The sequence below is a fragment of the Rhea pennata genome, chromosome 3 (assembly GCF_028389875.1).
Source record: "Rhea pennata isolate bPtePen1 chromosome 3, bPtePen1.pri, whole genome shotgun sequence".
Classification (NCBI taxonomy): Eukaryota; Metazoa; Chordata; class Aves; order Rheiformes; family Rheidae; genus Rhea; species Rhea pennata.
In genome coordinates this window covers 79,881,702-79,901,894 of record NC_084665.1, presented here as the reverse complement: position 1 = coordinate 79,901,894, position 20,193 = coordinate 79,881,702, and positions in this window count along the sequence as shown.

Sequence of the window (20,193 nt, the reverse complement as noted above, 5' to 3'; positions counted from 1 at the left end):
CTCTACCTGACTGGTCACGGATCAAACAAAAGTCAGTCTGGAGTCTCGGAAAAGTATGCGTAAGTGTTCTTGGAGGCTGAATCTCTGTTGCTTACGTTTTCTCGCCTTTCTGATCATCTCGCCGCTCCTGCAGTGTTCGAGGTGCGGGGAGGACAACCCACAGACGGCGGCGCAGAGCTAGGCTCTGATCCTCGGAGGGGGAGCTCCGTTTGCAATGGCTGCGGCTTCATTCGCTTCAAGGGGGTTGGGGCAAGGGCCGTTTGCTCGCGCTGCGTTTGGGGCCTGCGCGTCGAGCCCGGGGGCCGTGCCTTTTGTAAGGGTGTGTTTGTTCTATGCCTTCTCTCCCCCTGAAATCAAGCCCAGGTCCTCCGAAGCACGTAACTCCTCCCGAACGCCCTCCAACTCTGCCATAGCAGTGAGTTCGCTCGTTCGGGGCTCGGAGCTCTGCTGCGCAACAGCGTCCGCTGCCTAGCTCTCGGCCAGCACCGCCAGCGCTGCCGACGGAGGGTTTTGAAATGTCCAGTGAGCTCGGTAACTTTTTGACTGATTTCATTAACCGATCATGTAAGGAAAACAAAAACAGCATACGAGTGCCGGCTTGGAAGGGCATGTAGAGCAAAGCTTGTCTCCCTAGTAAACAGCTTGCTGCATCTCTATTTATTCATCTGAACTTGGCTGTAAAATGAAGGCCGTGTGTATTGATTTTGCTTTTGTCAGTGGTCCAGAATTGTTAGCACACATTTTCACTCTTCTGAAAAACAACAGACTCTTTAGAGAAATCTTTCTCTCCCGTGAACTGCTTTTTCCAGAAATGGAATCAGCTTGTCAAAAATCATAAGGACAGCAGAGGTACAGAAAGAGATTTAGGCTGAAGCTGGCTCCACACATTTCAAATGATCACAGGCTTACCTGAGCTTTCCTGAAAATTTGCCTGCATTATGTTCTCTTAACAACTTACCCCAAAATTTGAAATCTGAACAACTGATTTGGACAGTAGAATCAGTTCATTGTTTGCTATTTTAAAATGTCTACAGCTGCACGTCTGTAGAGAAATCTCCAAGTACACATAAACCTTCAGCAAAATGTAGACCAAATGGTATGATACATTATGCAAAAGAAACCTGCTTTATTTTTTAGGCCAAATCCACCCCTTATATAATGCCAACAAAATGAGTGGATTACACAAAGGATATAAGGAAGTCCCCTGCAATTAACAGGAGCCCAGCAAAGGGCTGCAAAACGGCACTCACTCACTGCCGACATTATTTATTATGCGCTAGGACAGAGCAGTCAAGCCAACCTCTTTCCTGGAGAACGTACCGTCAAGGAGCCAGACAAAGAAAATCCAGATGCGCTGGGACATACACTGCAAGGTCCCTGTATGCAATAGAAATCACTCCAGTAATATTGCACATGTGCAGTTTGGGGATGCAGAGCATGTCTTCACGAGCAGAGAGGCGGCTTTGCCTCAAGTCTCCAAGCACCTGGCCCAGCGTGCATCCCTTCACGCCTCCAGGGCAGAGGGGGAGGTTGCCGTGATCCAGCCGCATAGGTCCCTTCTGCTGGCACTGATTTCTTGCTGTCAGCAAGAATTTTGCCCTTGCGATAAAAGGGGGTCTGCGTGCTGCAAACACTCTGCATTAATTACCTCCTGTGTTGTCTTAGATGGTTTTGAGGGCTTTATTTTTTTTCAGAAGGACTACTGCACACTTCAGTATTTGATCAGCCTAATTCCATGAAGAAGAAGGTCCCATAAAATGCAAGCCTTTCATGCCTTTTCCCCGCTAAATGATAGAAATAAATTTGCTTTGTTCAAATAAGTGCTGTGCGCCAAATTTGCAAGGATGCTTATCCAAGTGAGATATCCCATTCTGAGGTCCATATTTGGACACCCAAATCAACACTCAGCCAAACACATGCATGAGGCATTTCAGTGCCATTTGGAGTGTCCATATATAGAACTGGATGCCCTAACTTCATTGCCTTTGTTTTAAAAATAGGCCTGGAATATGTAAAGGCATCATTTAATAACAACTATGACAAACATGCTGTGCTCAAATTCAGAACAAACTTGCTTATGCTGGTGCAGGTTGATTCCACTGGAATCACTCTGGATTTACTGAGGTATAACTCAGAGGAGAAATGGCCCCTTAAATTACTTTGTTTTCTGCTCTCATCCAAACCTGGTTTCATCCTTGGGATCTGTAAGTACAGAAACATTGGATTTAGGCTTTATCCACATGCACACACACACATCAGAGGGAGGAAAAAGAGAATGAGAGAGCAAGAAATTGAGCTCACCTGCTTCGCACTGAATGTAACAGTTGGTCAGGTATCTCAAAACGGGCAGACTTACATACATTTTACTTGTCATTTATGTGGCACAGGGCAAAGGAATGCAACGCCACAGTGAGCACCCCGGCATAGTTTCCACAAAATACAAGACATGCCAAAAAAATAGATACTCAGAAGCATGACCATACCAGCTGAACAACAGCCCCTGGCCATTTGTGTCCTGCAAGGCTGGGAGCACAGCCCCTTGGAGGTGAAGGAGGAGGGGACATCGCACATGGACATTCCTCATCCTCACACCCAAGGTCTGCGAGGACATGGCCTTCTGCACCACTGCAAGGAACTGACCTAGCCAGTAGGCAAAAATTGAGTAATTTAGGCCACCAACAGCCTCTTTTCTTGAAGCTGTTCCCTAGTATCTAACTTTATTTTTCTACTGGAGCAAGTGAGTATCTCAGTCACTTCACCTGTTTCTCTCCAGCACCTGGGGATATTTAGCCTCTTAAGCCAAGTTAAGCACTACTGTCAGGAGAACGCGTGGCTCAAGACCTTGTGTACAAGGATAAAACTATTCTTTCAATTTGCTATGGGAAGGAAAGCCGCTTTACAAACATAGTTCTCTGAGGATGTAGAAGACTGATAGACAGATAGCCAGGTACATTGACAAGGATCTTCCCAAGAAATGATGTAAGCACCTAAAAGTTGCATGTCTGTACACTGAGTGTGCAGGCACCTGAGTTCTGTGGGAGAAGTGGCAGCCTTGCACGTGCGTCCTACGCAGGGCTTGGTGTAAGATCCTAGCAGTCTGCACTACGGGTGGGACATTGCCCAAACCAAGAAGCAAAACTTAGGCATTAGTAGCCAATAAGAAAACTGGACAGAAATGTGTCTCAAATTCCCTTCTCAGCATGGCTACATTTTCTTTCAAAGACCTCACTGGACCTATTTAGTAAAAGAAAATGGTTTGAGGAAGAAGTAATGCTGTCTTCTTTTCCAGAAAAGCTTTGTGGTTAGATTTGCTTGCTGAGGGAATGACAGATTCAGGTTCAGCTCGATTCTCCAGCTGAGGAATTCAAACCCACAGAGACTCATACAAAACATGGTGTTGAGAGAGACTCTCATCTCTTCCCATGTACCAGGTCAGGATCGAGGAGACTGAATGACCTTCCCAATGGGCCATGCGCTATGCCTACAAGGGCAGGAGAAATACTCTCTGCTCCTCTAGTTGAAATACATGGATCCAGCATCCATGGGGCCAGAGAAAGAGCGTAGCTCTCAGGTTAGTGTCTGAGGCACTCTCCTGGGAAGGGGAGATTTGCTCCTGCTCCTAAAATGAGCAGAGCTGCTGTAGCAAGCAGTGATCTCCAGAGGTCCCTTCCAAACTCAACCATTCTGTGATTCTGTGATCTATTATAGAGACGATTTTGGAAGCAAAGGCCTCAGACAGTTTTTCCCCAGTCAGCTGAGGGCCCTAAATACAGAGTGAAGCTTACTCAATGGTTTTTTAAATGGTTTCTGCTGCAGGTTTGATAGCACATGCACAAATTTGATAGGAGGGATGGAGAATTTGAGTTCCCAGGCACAGTAGGTGACAGCCTGGTCACTCAGGAGCACTGGGAAGGGAGACCTGCATAGGTTTCATTCTCCTCTCAGAGAAGTAAAGCCAGCTTGGCTCTCTCATTTGCTGTTACAGCACCAAGCTATGAAACAAAAGGGCAGATCAGAACAGCTTCAGGGATGTACAGAGGAAGCACCTCTAAAAGCCTTATTTCCTGTGGACATAGTTTTCTGCATAAGCACCTCAAACCTACCAATTCTCTGTTAGGCTTTGCCCCTTAGCCTGGCCCAGCAGCTTCCAGAAGACATTTCCCTATGCTGCCAGTTCTTCCTGGGCATTGTACAGGGGGTCTGTCCCTGTCGGAGGGCTGAGGGTCCTGGGAGCTGTCTGGGGACCTACATGCTTAGCACAGCACTGCCACCCTGTCTTTCCAGGGTGGAGGCTTGTTTCATCCCTGTGGTTCCCCTCAGCATCATGGAGCACTTGGTGGATCAAGGCAGGGAAGGGCAGGCGGTCGCAGAGGTTCCTGGGGTTGCAGCACCAGCAGCGTGAGCTGGTCAAGTATTAGAGGACAGCAGGATTGCACCAACAGGCCTGCTAGGCATCTGCAGGATTTTGCCAAGCCTATATATTATCTACAGGCTCCTTCTGGAGCACCTCAGGAGACACAGTCTTCAATCCTTGGACTCTGATGGAAGAGTTTCTACGACTTCAGTTAAACTGAAATGGGATGATAAGCAGGAATATATCCTGGCAGAAATGAATACAACGCTCACTCCAAATACAGCAAGACTATAACTGTTTCCTCAGAAGAAACTGAGGCATGGACAAGGGGTTAGGTTTAGCTCAGTTGGTTAAAGCAAGGACCCACATCACCTTGGAACTGCAGGGCAGGACCCACGACAACTGATTTACTACGTCCCGATTGCGAGCGTGAACACCACCTCGCTGATAGGCATCAGTATATACACCAAACACCAGGCTCTGGTGGGGTGTCGGGGCAGCCCTCTTTTTAGCTCACAGGTATGTTTCTAGCAGAGGCGTTAGCAGGCAGTCCCACGTGCAAGCGCCTCGGGATGCTGGGGAAAGCTGGCTACCGCCCGCGCGCTCCAACGGGATGATTTACAGGCAGGGTCAGGTAGAGGAGCTGACACAACGGGTCAGCGAGGAAGGGTGCCAGGCCACAGGCTTATTGTCGGTCGACGTCCAGAGACCGGGGCGGGAGCGGGGGCCAGGCACTGAATTCCTTAATCATGCGAATTATAAAATCATTTCCTGTGTTACGGGTTAGGAAAGAGAGTGAAGGACCCAGAGATCTTCCAAACAGAAAACAGCTTTTGTTAAGGCTTTTGGCCTAAGGAGTCTGGGGGGGGAGGGGGGTGGGAAGGGAGAGTGCTGGCACATTTTTGGCTTGAAGCCTCAGACAACATATTTTTTATTCTAGTCTTTATTTTTCAAAATAAAATCATTGCAAGGCAGTAACAGAGAGGGAAGAAGAGGATGAAATTAGGGGGAATAGTACCCAAGTACTTTCCCCTTCTTTCTGTTCCTACCATTAAACACACAGTGTCTCCTTTATTATATACAGTAGCTGGATTAAGCCAGCGGCCCAAAGGCTAGGAATGTAACAAGATACTTTTATACTTATTGATCCTTTTTTAGGGAGATTGTTTTCATGAAAGTTTAATTCACCTTTTTTTTTTTTTTTTAGCTTTTTAGTCTAACTGCCACACATTTTATCCTGCTTCTTTGTGAAATGCTAAATCCATCGGTAGGTTTTAGTTTTCCTGGTGTAACTTTTCAGAAATTGTATATCTGCATAGCAACCCCACTGCAGGCAGCTTATGTCACGGTATCGCATGTCAGAAAGATGAAAAGAACTCCAAATCTGAGCTGCTCCACAAACTTATGCCCCTGATTCTTGGACATATATCTTCTGTACTTAATATAAGTGTCAGGAAGGCAATTCCAAGGCCAGAGAGGTGCAAACTTTTATCTTAGAGATGACCAAAAAAAAGAAAAAAGAAAAGAAGAAAAAAAAAAGACACGTGACCTCGGTTCAGCCTTGTGTGGACAATCAAAGGAGAAACAAAGATTGTCTTTTTCCTCCTCTGCCCACTCCCCCTGGCCCCCACCTTCCCATGTCCCTGTTGTCTGCTTCCAACTGCAACTTGAGCCTGAATCCCGAGCCCAGTGTCCAGATTAGAGATTGTTGACTCAGATTTAGTGGTGAAACTCGAGCCAGACCCTGTTGATGGCATAGGCTCGAAGGAGCAGGTTTACTTAAAGCCAAAAGAGAGATTACATGTCAGACGAGAGCCTGGCTTTTCTTTATCACAAACTTCCTGATCTCCCTCCGTTTTAATCGTTTCAGCTCCCTTCCACCCTCCCTCCCCCCAACAACGTGCCCACTTTCTATTCCTTCTATAGGGTGTCGTAAATCAGGATATTAACAAGTGTGTAGCTGCCCTTTGCCACTGGCAGACACAATGAGCTTTCTGTGTTTTTAACCAGTGGGTAGCACTTAACATAATCAATGGAGAGCTACGTGCGGAAAGGATGAAAAATTGGGGCTTGGTCTGACCACTTACAGGGTATTTCTCATCACCCAGGCAAGCTGCTTTTATGAGAATATGACATGCCCTGGAAGCTTGCTCTCCATTTTGCAGGAGAGTCATTAAAAGAAATCATTACATGTTTTTTTTTGTTCCTTGGCACACGCGCTGCTTTTCCTTGGCTTCTGATTTCATCCATCTTTCAGGCGCTTCGTGCCTTTAGTAATTTATGTGCAAGATTTTTCCAAACCTCCAAATGTTTTTCCATTTGGCAAACTGTGTCCTGAAGCCTCCACAGAATGTAACTGTAGAGTTTTCTTGTACTTCAAAACATGAGCCCTGTTAGCACAAAGATGCATCTAATACTTGTAATCCTGTACATAAAAGCTATAAATTCATATAACACCATCACAGACATCATCCCTTCTCGAGAGTCTTTACCAGCCTTGTTGTTGTAACTCCTTACTTTATACACAAAAGAAATTTCTCTATGAGCATTGTTGTTTTCTTTAACTATAGTTTTTGGAAGCTTTAGGATACCATATGGAGAACTATTTTATTCTGCTGCTAGTGGCTTGCTCAATACTGGCTATAAATTAGATAATTTTCCTTGTGTCTGATAGCCATACACTATCAGTCAGACACATTAGCTCTTACAGGAAAATCCAGGAGAGTCCAACAGAAAGTGATAGCCCTTCCATCATACAGAATTTAACAGAAAATTTTATCCCTACTATAGGACTTAAAATGGTTGATTATAAACACCATGATTTTCATTCCACTTTAATATCCATCGGTTAGTAGATTCATTTTTATAGAAATCTCCCCACCTTGCTCTTGCTGTTTCCTGGGGTTCTTCCCAGAGGGATACACATTTGTAGATAGCCTGGCATGGTTTTTTGAAGGCTCCCAAGGGGATCAGAGACTCATACGCAATTAAGGAGAACGGTCATATATGTGCCTTTGAGGAACTTGCCCAGCAGGACGAGTATTGACTCAAGAAACAGGTTGATGTGAGTTGTAATCTGGGCTGCCGTGGCTTTCTTCAGGAATGTAAATCCGTTGGGAGATTTCATTAAATGTTTTCCACAGTGTGGTCTCGTGAGTGACTTCCCGAAAGCAGCCGGGTATGTGACCAAAAGGAAAGAGATCCTTCTTCCACCATTCATGCTCATGAGAAATTACCAGGCGTCAAGCAACACAGATAGTATCTCTTGTATTTATTTTTGAAATCCCTACATAATTTACAAGGTTGCATTATAAAACACTTCCATTTGTTGAATAATCCCAACTGGACTAAGTTCCTGAACAAAGAGTCTGTTTTGCCAGTGGAAATGGGTCCAGATCAGGCCTAACATATTATTTTCACTGAGTTGTGCTCCATCGCTCTTTCGCGGCATGTGCTGCCTGCTTGCCCTGGAAATAAATGCTCAGTGAGAATATAGAATAACCAGTGGGATAATTCTCTTCTACAGTTGTTCACCCAAACTACGGCATCCAACTGAATTTGCATGGAAAGAACTGTGCATGTTTCACTTAAGAAAACCCAGGTTCTGCTCCCGGCTATCACAAATCTGCTGGCTTCTCCAGATCGTCTGTGATTTACCCTACTGTAGGGTAAATGGTTGGGACCATTGGCACTTCATTTTTAAAGAAGCGAGCATGAACGCAGAGGGCTCTGACAACCCAGTCCTGCCTCCATTTACACCTGTGTCAATCCAAAGCACCTAGACGGAAAGGTCAGTGGTATTCTGCAAGCTGACACTGCTGTGACGGAGAACAGAATTAGTCTTTTATTTTACACATTTCATTCCTCAGCCTGCCGAACTGTGGTGACATTTCTCAGAGATGCACATGACATCCGCATTAATAGCAGAAGACGTCACTGTGATCAGGGCTATTACTGCGAATTAATTGCTATTATATCACTTTAAAATAAACTATTCCCTGACTAAATCAAATTAAGGGTACTTTATCAGTGTAGGCGTGAGGCACATTTTCTTCTCATAATTTACTTCCTCTTAAGTGACTCTAGATTTGTGTTTATCTTATTGGGTTGATAAAGTAACCTGCTCAATTGTCAACATCCTTTAAAAAGCAGTATCTAGCCGCCGAGGGAATGTGTGGGAAACGCCAAGGACGCCGCGCTCACGAGCTCGCGCCCTGGCTAGGACAGCGAGCTGCAGCCTTTTACTCTTTCTACAGCTCTGTTTTTAACCTCGTCTGTGGTCCTGACTGGCTGAACGCTCTCCCCGCTTCCTCAAACTCCGCCGCGCTGCGTCCGGTTCGCTCTCGCAGAACTGATGGACTGGCGCAGCGGGCCACCACCCCCGCGGCCGGCAGCCAACAAGCCGACCGTAACGCCGGCAGATGCTGGCGGGTTACGGGCCAAACGAGAGCCCCGCCGGCCAGCGACGCACCGGCCCGGCGGACGCGCAGCCCGGCCGCTCCACGCGGGCGGCGCGCGGCCCGGCCCAGCACCTGGGACTTCCAGAGGGGCCCAAGGTCTGGGACCTCGCCGAGACGAAGCGCCCCGGCCCGGCCCTTTCGTTCGAGGCACACGTTATTTCTCTGCTCGTAGCGCTTCGCGCCCCGGACAAGGCAGCCCTGCCCTTCGCGGTTAGCGCTAGCACCCGAGACCCCGCAGCCTCCAGGCCAGGGGGGCCCGGGAGCGGCGCCCCGAGGCGGCGCGGCGGCCGCTCCCCGCCGCTGCGGCGCCCAGCGCCATCCCGCCTCCCGCGGCCCCGCCGCCGCCGCAGCCGCCAACAAAGCGCCGGCGCCGCCCGCCGCCCCCCGCGGCCCGGCCCGCGCCGCGCCGCGCCGGCGCTGCGGCGCCACCTGCCGGCGCGGCCGCGCCGCACCGCGGGATCCTGCGCGGCGGGCGCAGTGCGCGGCGGCGGGCGGAGGCCGGGCGGCGGAGGCGGGTGCGGCGCGGCTCCGGCTCCGGCTCCGGCTCCGGCTCCGGCTCCGGCTCCGGCTCCGGCTCGGCGGAGGCCGCCGGCGCAGGGGCCGGGCCGGGCGGACGTGCTGCCTGGTGGCCACCAGGTGTCAGGCGCGGGCCGGGCCGGTGCCGCCCGCGCGGGCTGCAGCGGCGGCGGCGGCGGGGGGCAGAAAATGGCCGCCGCGGGGGTGGGGGGTGGGGCGGAGGCCGTCGCTGCCCGCTCCCCGCCTGGGCTCCCGGCGAGCGACTCGGCGCTTCCCGCGGGCGGGTTTCGCGGGAGCGAAGCGCTCCGGCGGGGCCGCGGGCCCTGCGCGGGGGCGGGCAGCAGGCGGGAGTGGTGCGGGAGGCAGGTGAGCCTCGGCCCGCGGCCTGTGGCCGTTGGCCTCCCCGCAGCGGCCTCGCCCGCGGCCCCGGCGCTGTGGCCGCCCCTTCTGCTGCCCGAGATTCCCGCCCGGCTCCGTTGTGGGCCAGCGTGCGCAATACTGAAAATAAGTCTTTTATTGGTAGGAGACAGGAAACAACAGAGCGATTCACTTATTCCTAAAGTATGCGCTTAACTCATGGAAATAAATTAAGAAGCTCCCCCCCCCCCGCCCCGCTCCTCTCTCTTGCTCCGTGTAGTTATTTATGAGGGCTAGGGAGAAGCCAGGTCCCGCAGCAGTGTGCCTCATTCCCTAGCTAAGGAGCAGGAAACCTGTTTCTCAGCTGTTTGTACGAGCTCTGGAGTTCGCTTTAGCTGGACATTGACCTCTGCTGCGGGTAGACCCGGCGCTGCGCCTCGCAGGACTGTGGATGGCTGAGGAGTGCTTCAGAAAACACCGGGTCTGCATCTGGCAGTGCACACCCTGCAAAACCGGGCGCATGTTAAAGGAAACGGGCCCGAATCCGAGAGATCTTAACCTGGGCAAAAAAATGCGTTGCACACAATGAAGATTTGTTAGATTAGAGCTATTAATCACAGATAGTTTGCGAGGTCTCCACGGCTCTCCCTTCGCTTGGGCTTTGTGTTTGCTGTGCAGGAGGTGAAGTGGCTTCCCCGGTTCACAGCCCGTCACCGCCAGAGAGCTGAGAGGTACTTCTGCCTGGGGAGGCCCTGTTACAATGAACAGTGAGATTTCCACCGCTTTCAGCTGGTGCTGAATCACACTAGTGTTCTCTAAAGCATCCATGCACGTAGAATGCCTCGCTGAAGAAATTTCCTTTTACCAAATAAAAAAGTGTATGCAGATTTCCAGCTGAATACATTGCATAGAAACAAACAAAAGATTTACATATAACCTAAATTTAACATAGAAAACAATATTAAAGTTAAAAAATAAATTCAATATTTATCTCCAAGCAATTATTATTTCAAATGTAAATAGAGAAAAAACCCAGTTACTTCCACAGCTCTAATAAAATTGCAAAGGAAACATGGATCTTTATGTGTTACGTTCTATTTAATTCTTTGGGATGGTATCTTTAAAACTGCTATAATTTTTTTCTATATTTAATGCTGCTCCTGCTTTAAATACCAATGACATTAAATTGACTTTATTGCAACTAATTAACTTTACAATTAATTCACTTAATTAACTAAACACCAACAACCATTATCTTTGGGAGAAAAGAAATTAATGCATGAAATGAGATTCCCAGTAGGAAAGTGGAACAGTTTGATGCAACTTTTTTTCTTCCAGGAGTCCTTGCGAAAACTCCTGTTACCTTCATTGCTTTCCCTACCTTTTTCTTACTAAGGGAAGAAAGATCTGATACTGGTCTCAGGACTACAGTACGCAAAATAATGCCATGGCCCATATGCCGTATACACGAAAGTGCGAGCATCTTTGTCTATGCTTCTAGGACAGGCTCCGTTTCATCTAGAACATACTCTTCCTCAGTAGCTGTGAAATAGCTCCGGAGTGCTGGAACAGAGCAGAGCTAATGAATTGCCTGTTAATGCACCATCCATGTCTATGACAGTTAGTAAAGGCCCAGGTGACAGGGTAATTTTTAATAGGATGAATGATATGTCTGAATACTAATAGGGCACTAAAAGGAGTGGTTTCCAGGGGAGTTACCTCATTGCTCAAGTGAGTGAGGAGACTTTTCCCTTGGGCCCTTTCCTCAGAACTCCCAAGAAGTGTCACATATAATGATCCAAATCCCATAGCCTCTTCTGAACTATTGCTTAATTGGGTAAGGTGCTTCAGAGCAGAAATGAGCCAATCCTACAAGCTACCAAGCTCCCCATACCTCATTGAGTTTGACTTAGCCCCTACAGAGCTCAGTTAGACTTGGGAATATTCTGATTAATAGTTAATTATTTATATCATCCTAAATAACCTCTATCAATGACTAAGCCCATCAGGGTCAGAGACTGTACTAACAGTGCAGAAAGGCAGTCCCAGCTCCAAAAAGCTCATTGTCACAGCACAAGATGCATGGCATCCCCTACATTAGAGACTGATGAGAGAATACTATGAAATAAGAAATCCATGCTGCTGGTGAGGTGGACCTGCTTGTTTACCTGAACAGGGACTCTTGGCTCTGACCATAAGTTAAACAAACTGCCTTACGTAAGCATGAGAGCAAAAAAAATAGGTAACAAAGACAAGTATCACAAATGATTAAAAGCGTGAGCAGGCTTCCATATACAGGCAGATGTAGAAAGATGTGACTGGTTTCAAAAGATGAAGGGGCAAAAGGAAAGAAGCACAAAATGGCATACAAGGGGTAGGCGAAATACTGCTACTTACACCTCACAATACAGAAATAAATTAAAAATCAGTACTAGGGGTATTTTTTAGCATTACTTATCATTAACCTAACCATTGCCACAGGACTTTGGAGCCAGAGGAATTTTTAAAAGGATGACACATGTTTACACAGAGAAGAACATTCAAAGTGATATTTTCCAGAGCAGAAGCCAGCTGTTAGCTGATGGTGACTGGTAAAACATCTGGATATATTCAGGGTCTTTGCATCTTCTCCTGGAGCTCCTGTTGGGTGCTAGCAAGAGAGATGTTACAGGATGAAACGGACTTCGGGCTGCTAAGCAATTCTGCTATAAGACCACTGGCATGAGGAAAGCCTGATCAATTCAATCTTTTGACTATACAATAGTAAAACGTGAAGATGCTTACACTCATCTTTTGGCATCTTGTGAGCCTTGTGCAGTTATTTTTAACTCATCAGTGCAGTAAATGCAGGACATAAAGAAGAATGTTAGTGGCATAATTATTCCCTTGTGTGATAGTAAAACCGTCGTAACTTACCTGTTGGCAATAAATGTATCAAGGACTATTCCATTGAAGAATGATACCTGCTATAGATCACTCATCTAATAATAAAAAAGGAACACACTGAAGGAAAAGGAACACATTTTCCTGAGTTTGGAAAAGTTAGTAAGTTTTACTGCAAATATGCCTCAAATATATTGAAAAAAATGTGTCCTGGTCAGATTTCTTCCAAAGAAACCTTACAGTCTTGACTCTTGCAAGGAACTCCACCAAAGTGAATAGATCTATTCACTCCTAAGATTTATTAATGTGAGGGCATGTTTACTCTGCAGGAAGCAGCCTCTAACAGTCTTCTCTTACCAACTGAAGATTTATCTGCCTAACAGAGATTTATTGCTCTGAAGGTTGAAGCATGTGCGTATCTGTATATTTGTATAATTACAGTATGTGTCCTTTCAGTTGTTTCATATATCTAGGTATTGTGACAGGCCTGATACCTCTATGTCAGAGAGATGTTGTAAACTGATCCTTTAAGAGCCTTTGTCCTTAAATGTAATGTTTTTCCAAGAATGCGTCATCACTAATATACCTGTTTTTAATATTCGTATCATCCTGGTCACAGGTGGGGCTGTGAAACAGTAGCCAGTTATCCTTTCACAAATGATAATTGATTATTTTTTTTAAGTTTCCCTCAACCACTGCCAGCAGCCCCAGCTGCTTGTGCCTAACCTCTCCTGGAAGCCTGTAGCCCTGACTTGGAATAGCTCTGCAAAAATTGCTTTTGCTATTTGGTTCATCTTGGAGCAGGAAGGGATTTTGAGGGGGAAGGGAGGCAGAAGAGGAAGAGGCAACAGCCTTGTGTCAAGCAGCTTCTGACACAGACACTTTCTCCACCAGTGGTGGATTTGCTGTCAGGATCCTCTGCTCATTCTTTCCCATGTTGGAGCATCCCGCCCCCTCAGTGAAGTTGGATGCCAAGCCAACTGTTTGTGTGGCAATCTTCTAGCTGTGAGGCCAGAAACCTCCATGTGAGAGAAGAGAAGGAGGAATACAGAGATGATCATTGGTTTTACTGCTTTCTTCCAAATCAATGAACAATTGCATTTACAGAGCAAAACTAAAAACTGTCATCACAAATCTGACTCAGACTCCTGATTGACAGACACCAAAAATGTATGTATATAAATATAGATCTATACTCTATGCACAACACTGTTTATGTGGACACAAGAGTTATACAGATATATAAGCAAAATGCGGCACTTGCAAGTATTAAAATAAAAGGGGAATCCTGGACAACATTGGACCTCAATGATGTTTAATGGCTAGAGAGCCCAAAGGACAGAATTTTCTCCTGCTCTTCCCCTCAGTAGTAGTGTTAAGACTATGTGTATTGTTCACAGCCCTGTGGTGAGATGGTATTTTGCCAGCTACCTGCTTTCCAACAGGCCTGGTTTTACTTTGGATTTGATGGTCACTCCGAGGATGTAGTGTTTGTACAGACTGCTCTGTGCCTGCAGAACAGCAATTTAGTCCTAGAAAAGCTAGGACAAAACTTCATATTCTGAAGTAAGACCAGAAATTAGTGGTCATGGCTGCTCAGCTCTCTGTTTAGTTCAGGACTATGCCTGCCTACCTCTGTTTTGTAATGACTTGGGTATTCGAAGGTATTTATTGCTCTTCTCTGGTACTGGGATACCTAAATGGTTGCTTAAGTCCTACAGGAGGTCAATGCATTGCAATGCAGGATGTCCCTGTGGGCAGTGGTGTGTGAACTCTGTCCCTGCAGTAAACTAATCCAAAGCCACATGGCCATGACTGATCATGAGATTATATACCCTGCCTTGTGATTGCCTGGCTTTTGTCTGGCTCTGAATGGAAGCAGAACAAAAACATGTTTACTGCTCCATGTTCTACAGTTATATAGGCTCCTAGCATACCCAAATACCAAATTCCAAATACCTTTGGAAAGTAACACTTGGGGATAAACCCAGGGCATCCCCATCAGGTGAAATAGTAATTGCTACTACACTGTGAATTTCTTGTGGCCTTGTGGGAACATAATGATCTTTGAAGACTGGCACTAAGGCCCTATACAATGCTTGAGTGGACCTTAAGAGAGGGAAGGAAGCTACTCAGAATATACATGGGGCAACTGCCTGAACTCATTCCTTGGGCATGTTGGCACCTAAGGTCTTCCACCCCTTAGACACTTTGCTAGCAGAAAAGTGTGCTATTACATAGCTATCTGCTCTCTCTTGAAATTAGGCACATTATAAGAAAATTAAATACATAATAATAAAAGGAAAGGATCTTTTTTTTAGGAAACATGAAGATGAGCAACACTGAAATCCTATAAAAATCTGGGCCCAAGATTACTGTTTTTAAGTGGTGAGTAGTAATCCAGTAATGGATTGTATGTGAATCAGACTCTCAGGTAAGGGAGTCACAAGTGGTCAGATTTTGCTCTCACTGGAAACCAGTGGGATAGTGTCACGGATAGTGTCAAGACAATATGGTTACATTATAACCAAAAGGAAATTCTGCATTGAGCTGCACTGAGATTCACGCTCTTGACCTTGCCTGAGCTGTCAGGGAGCAGCATGAGGGGCTGCCCCACGAGGGAGGGTGAGCCAGGAGCCGAGGGCGATGGTGCTACCCGCCAGGGTGATTTTGCCGGATGCCCAGCTAAGCATCCAGCAATTTTGTTCGCCACTTTTCGGTTGGAGGAGGCTAAGTGTCCGTTCCACGGAAACTTGGCAGGTAACTGGGCAGCAGGTCCAGGGAATTTGTCCAGAGCAGCCCTGCTGGTGTTTGGGGAACACGGACAAGATTCGCTGTGAAACAGGAACACAGAAAGCTCCTGCTTTGGGCAACTCATCAGGGCTTCCCTGCTCTGCGCCTCTCCCTTCCAGACAAAGCAATTAAACTCAAGGCAGAAGTAACTTTCTTCTGATTTTGTCTAACATCGCTATTGAAGTCCCTTCTGATACTGGGTTTCTAGGAGAAAACCTGAGCAATGTAAATTATTCCTTTGCTCATGAAACGCCTGTCACTTGGCTATGAGGAGGTGGGCGCTAAGTCCCACCAGCCTGGAGCCGGGAAGCGGGTGGGCAAGAGCCTAAATCAGAAAAGTGAGAGGAGCCAAGGTGCCGACCGTGCAGCGATTTCCATTTCAGGGGGCTTGGGCAGCCTTTTATCAGCGATTAGGTCAGGAAAGGCCCTCTTTGGGTTAATGTGTCTACCCCAGCCTTACTTCAGGAAAGTTTTCATTAGAGCTGGAGTGTTAGTGACAGCTAGAGCTAGAGCTGCCAAAGTGTTTCCATTATGTTATATCTCCCTGTTCTCAGTTGCTTAGTCCTATCCAAAAGTTTCACCTAAAAGGCTGAAATTTTCCAGGCCTCCTCTCTGCTCAAAGGTGAAGGTTTTTTTTGGAAAGCTGGAGTGAAAAAATAGAGAAAAAAATGATTCCTCTTTTTAAAATGACAGAGTCCAGGCTGAGGTGATAATTTAAGAAAACAAAATTTAATAAAAGCAAACAGAGCTATTGCAACCTCAGAAATGACTGACACTGAATTTTGGATAAAAGTCGGAGTAATTTCTTCTTTTGAGAGAGCCAGCTAATTTCTTCTTGGCCTTTTCGCCGCCTCCCTCTCTGTGGCTCAGGGCCCCCCTCAGCCCATCCTCCTCGCTCTCTCTGCTCAGCCTGCGGCTCCCTGCTCTGTCCCCCACCGTTTCCTCCCCAGGGCCTGGGGCTCGATGCCGGCTCTGTGACTATTTTCCTTACCTGAGAATAAGCCTGGTAAAATGTGGAGATCTCTGTCCTGGTTTCTGCAGAGGTGGGTCTGGAAATTGCAGTGTTCTCCATGTAGAGCTTTAATACAAGTATCCATTCAGCACCTTCAATGGTCTGGAAACAGCAGACTCTTATGTAACATGACCACATAGCATGAAACTCTAGGTAATAAATCTACAGTGTAAAAATTAATTAGCATTAATAGAGTTTTTATTAGCGCCAAATATAGATGCTATGATTTCTCCAGTAGCTGTGCAAAGTGGAGAAATCTGAAACTAAATAGGCTGTAGCAATTAATTATACTTTTTAATTTAGTTTACTTCTTAAGCTGGAGAATCTCTTCCCCAGGTTGTTTATTTGAAATTGTTCCTGAGCTAAGCATGGGTTGCAGTTCCAGGCCTACACAGCTGGTCTGTTCAGCTATACAATTGGTTAAAATGAGCCAGTTTGCATTTAAAACTCACACTTCACAGTTCTTTGCAAGAGAAACTACCAGTGATCTCACTAACATTTCCAGTAGACGCTGAAGGAAACCCAGAGTAATCCATTCACTGAAATGGAGTTGCTTCTTATGTAACATGCTGACTTGGTGGTTTGCCTCCACTGTGAATAGTTTTTCTCTGGAGAAGGTAGAAGCCTGCTCGTAGCTGTTGGTGCTGCTCAGGCTGTAATGGGATATGGTTTTGGCTGTGAAGGACCCATTCTCGGTCCCTGCTGATGACTGATGGTGGAGCCAGCAAAAATACCCAAGGCAATAAAATAGTTTGAATTGGATAATTAAAACATAGGAGATAGACAGCTTCACCGGCATAGAAATGGAAAATTGGAGTAAGGAAATTTAGGAAAGAAAAAGGCTAGAAAAAAAGTAATCCCCTTCCTGCCTTCTCCCTTTCCCCGCCGCTATCCACTGTGACAAAACGGTTTTCAGGCGAGGGCTTTCTCCCAACTCGCACCACACTTAGCAGACTGTATTACTGCTCAAGAGGAGATCTGTAAATGACCTGTTACATTGCAGTACTCAGCTATAAGATCTGACTTTATGCTCCCAATCACTGCCCAAGAACTCAAAACCCCTGCGTTTGTGTGTCTATGAAAGCAAAGATACCTGAAGCTTGCTAATACTATGGACAAGGGAAAACCTTAAATTTTACATCCTTCCCGAGTGGATGGGTTTTATGAGCTGAAGGAGGTGATTTATTTCAATCAGGACTCACAACCTTTTCCAGGGGCCAAAGCCTATTTGATCAAAACCTGAAAGCAGCTCAGTCCTTTTGAAAGACAACCCGGTGACACAGGGGCAGGTCTTTTATTTGACAGGTCAGTAGCTAGATCACTCACTGAGGCAGGGAATAGCCAGATTAGATTTTGAGCCCCAAGTAAAGTGATTAAAACCTACATCTCCCAGGAGAAAGCCTTAAAAAATCGTGTCTGACCAGGTCCTGAGACAAGATAAGCAGAAGAATACTTATTTTGTGGATCTGGCAGGATTTTGATACCAGTAAGGTGCTGAGTCTCACCCTTATGAAGGCTTATACATGCTGGCCATACACAGAAACAAACTGTTAGGGTCTCCAGGGAGTTTCAGTGGTGCAAACTGAAGTACTTTTGATAGCTGTTGGTGGAGGTGGCGTTAAAAGAAAGCTCTGAGGATCACACTTTTGGATCTTCATCCCTAAGGTAGAAGTAGCTGTTCATGGCGATGGAGAAATCAGTCATAAAGACAGACATGCTGGCTCTGTTGCAGAGAGAGCTATTTTATCTGTGTGGGGGCTTCATACATAAAAAACCAAACTCAGTGCCCCCGACTAAGTTTTGCCAACTGGTCTAAGGGTTAGCGGGGAGAGGGAGCTTAGAAGAGGATAGACATTAGAAGAAAGAAGAAAGAATAAACACCATTCCTTCCTCAGGAAACCAAGCTGAAGTGAATTTCATTGGCATGTTTGTGATTGAACCTCTTTATTTATGCTGTTGCACAAATGGAACCAGCAGTTTGGGAGATCTCAACACCTAACGGATCACCTCCGGGGTACTCAGGGGAAGGCGGTCATCCCCCACAGCTGCGAGAGGCTGCCACGGGGGCCAGCTGTGCTCTCCTGCCCCCCTCACAGCTCATTATTTAGTCTTGAAAAGACTTCAGATACGAAGCAGGTTCGTCCCTGGTCTTCCGGTTCATCCCCAGTCTTTCGGGAATGTGTGGTTCACCAGATGTGGTGAACACCACTCTGGCGCCAGGTGCAGACAGGCACTCGTATGTACATGTGTATGAGGTGTATAAGACTCAATCTGCACTGCTTCACTGCGCCCTATTCATAGCATCTGTGACTTAGAGTGGATTCCAGCACTTGAGAAATAATGTGTAAAAGGCTTAATGAAGAGAAGAATTGTTCTTAATTCCCCTTTGCAGGTGGGTAGGCTGAGGCAAAGATCAAGAAACGTGACTGAGGGAACATCGAGCCTCCTTGGCAACTGCAAGAGAAACACTAAGAACGGCGGTGGAGGTCACTGGGCCGCTCTGAGGACCACATACCCTTTTATGTTGTACAGCTGCAGCAGAAAAGGAGTTTCCGGCTTTCCAGATCTGCTCCCTGGGACTTGAATTTCAGGCCTGTCAGTGTTTCCCAGTTTGAAGCAGAAATCTCCCAGCTGAAATCCTCTTTCCTAGAGACAGATCCTAAAAGAAAGGCCCACTTGGAAGTGTGTTTTTCAGGTGGAAAATGTAAAGTTGTAAGAGAAGAACCGAACTGTTCTAACTAAGGAGAGGGAAAGAGAGGAAAGTAATGATTAAAACAAGCTCAGCAGCTAAGTGAGGGAAGGGTACAGAGGTGCAAGCAAGAAGGGGAAAAAATGTGGAGAAAATGTAGAAAGTAGAGCGTGGCCAAAAAATACAAAGTTCCACCCAGCAGGAAACTGTACACAACTCTAAGACATACCAGCAAAGACAGAAGGTGTATTAACAGAAAAGAAAGGAAAAAAAAACCAACAAAAACAGCAACAAAAAAACCCACCAGACATCATCAGTTAGCATCATCTTGAATGCAAAATTCACAGGTGAATTTTTCAGTGCCAAGTAAAACAGCAGCAGGAATTCAAAAGGCACTGGGGTATCAAGCTCTGACCCTCTCGTCCTGCGCTCTTCTCACCTTCCTACAGCCACCGCTCACTGGGGCAATGATATCGTGGTGGGCAGAGCACACTGCATATTCTGCTGGGTCACAGATGCTTCTCATTTGAAACATTTTTCTTTTAGCTTTTTTGTCTGGGGGGGAGGGGATAAGCATCCCTTGGACCTGAGCACAGTATTTCCTGACTGCCGCCCGTGCACCATTACACCACCTCTCCCTCCCCAGGGGACCGTGGCTCCATGTCCAGCAGGAAGGTACTGCGGTGCAGGCTTAGAGAGGAACGGTCTTTCCGTCCTGTGCTCAACACCTTACCGGCCCCAACCCCGAGGGCCTCCTGCCTGCGCCAGCCCCAGCACGGAGACCAACAATTTGCTTCTGAGCTTCAAACCAGAATATGCGAACGTTGAGAGGGAGTCATGGTTTCTCCTGCCATAAACGTGCACCCTTTTCTGCACAGACTTATTAGAGCAGGGCAAAATCCTGCTTTTGCTGGTAGCAGAATAAATCTGGAGACTCTGCTGAAGATAGTAAGGGAGTGCCAAGGGAGCAGAGGTGCAAAGGCAGCAAACTTTCATGTTAAGCCATCAGCAGAAGTGAGGCTGCTGCATCGCTGCAAAGATCATTCGGCACTAAAGGAAGGAGCTTTGTCGAGAGCAGCTGAATTTGTATAGCTATCACTGGCAATGCAGATAAAAGAACATCTTATAC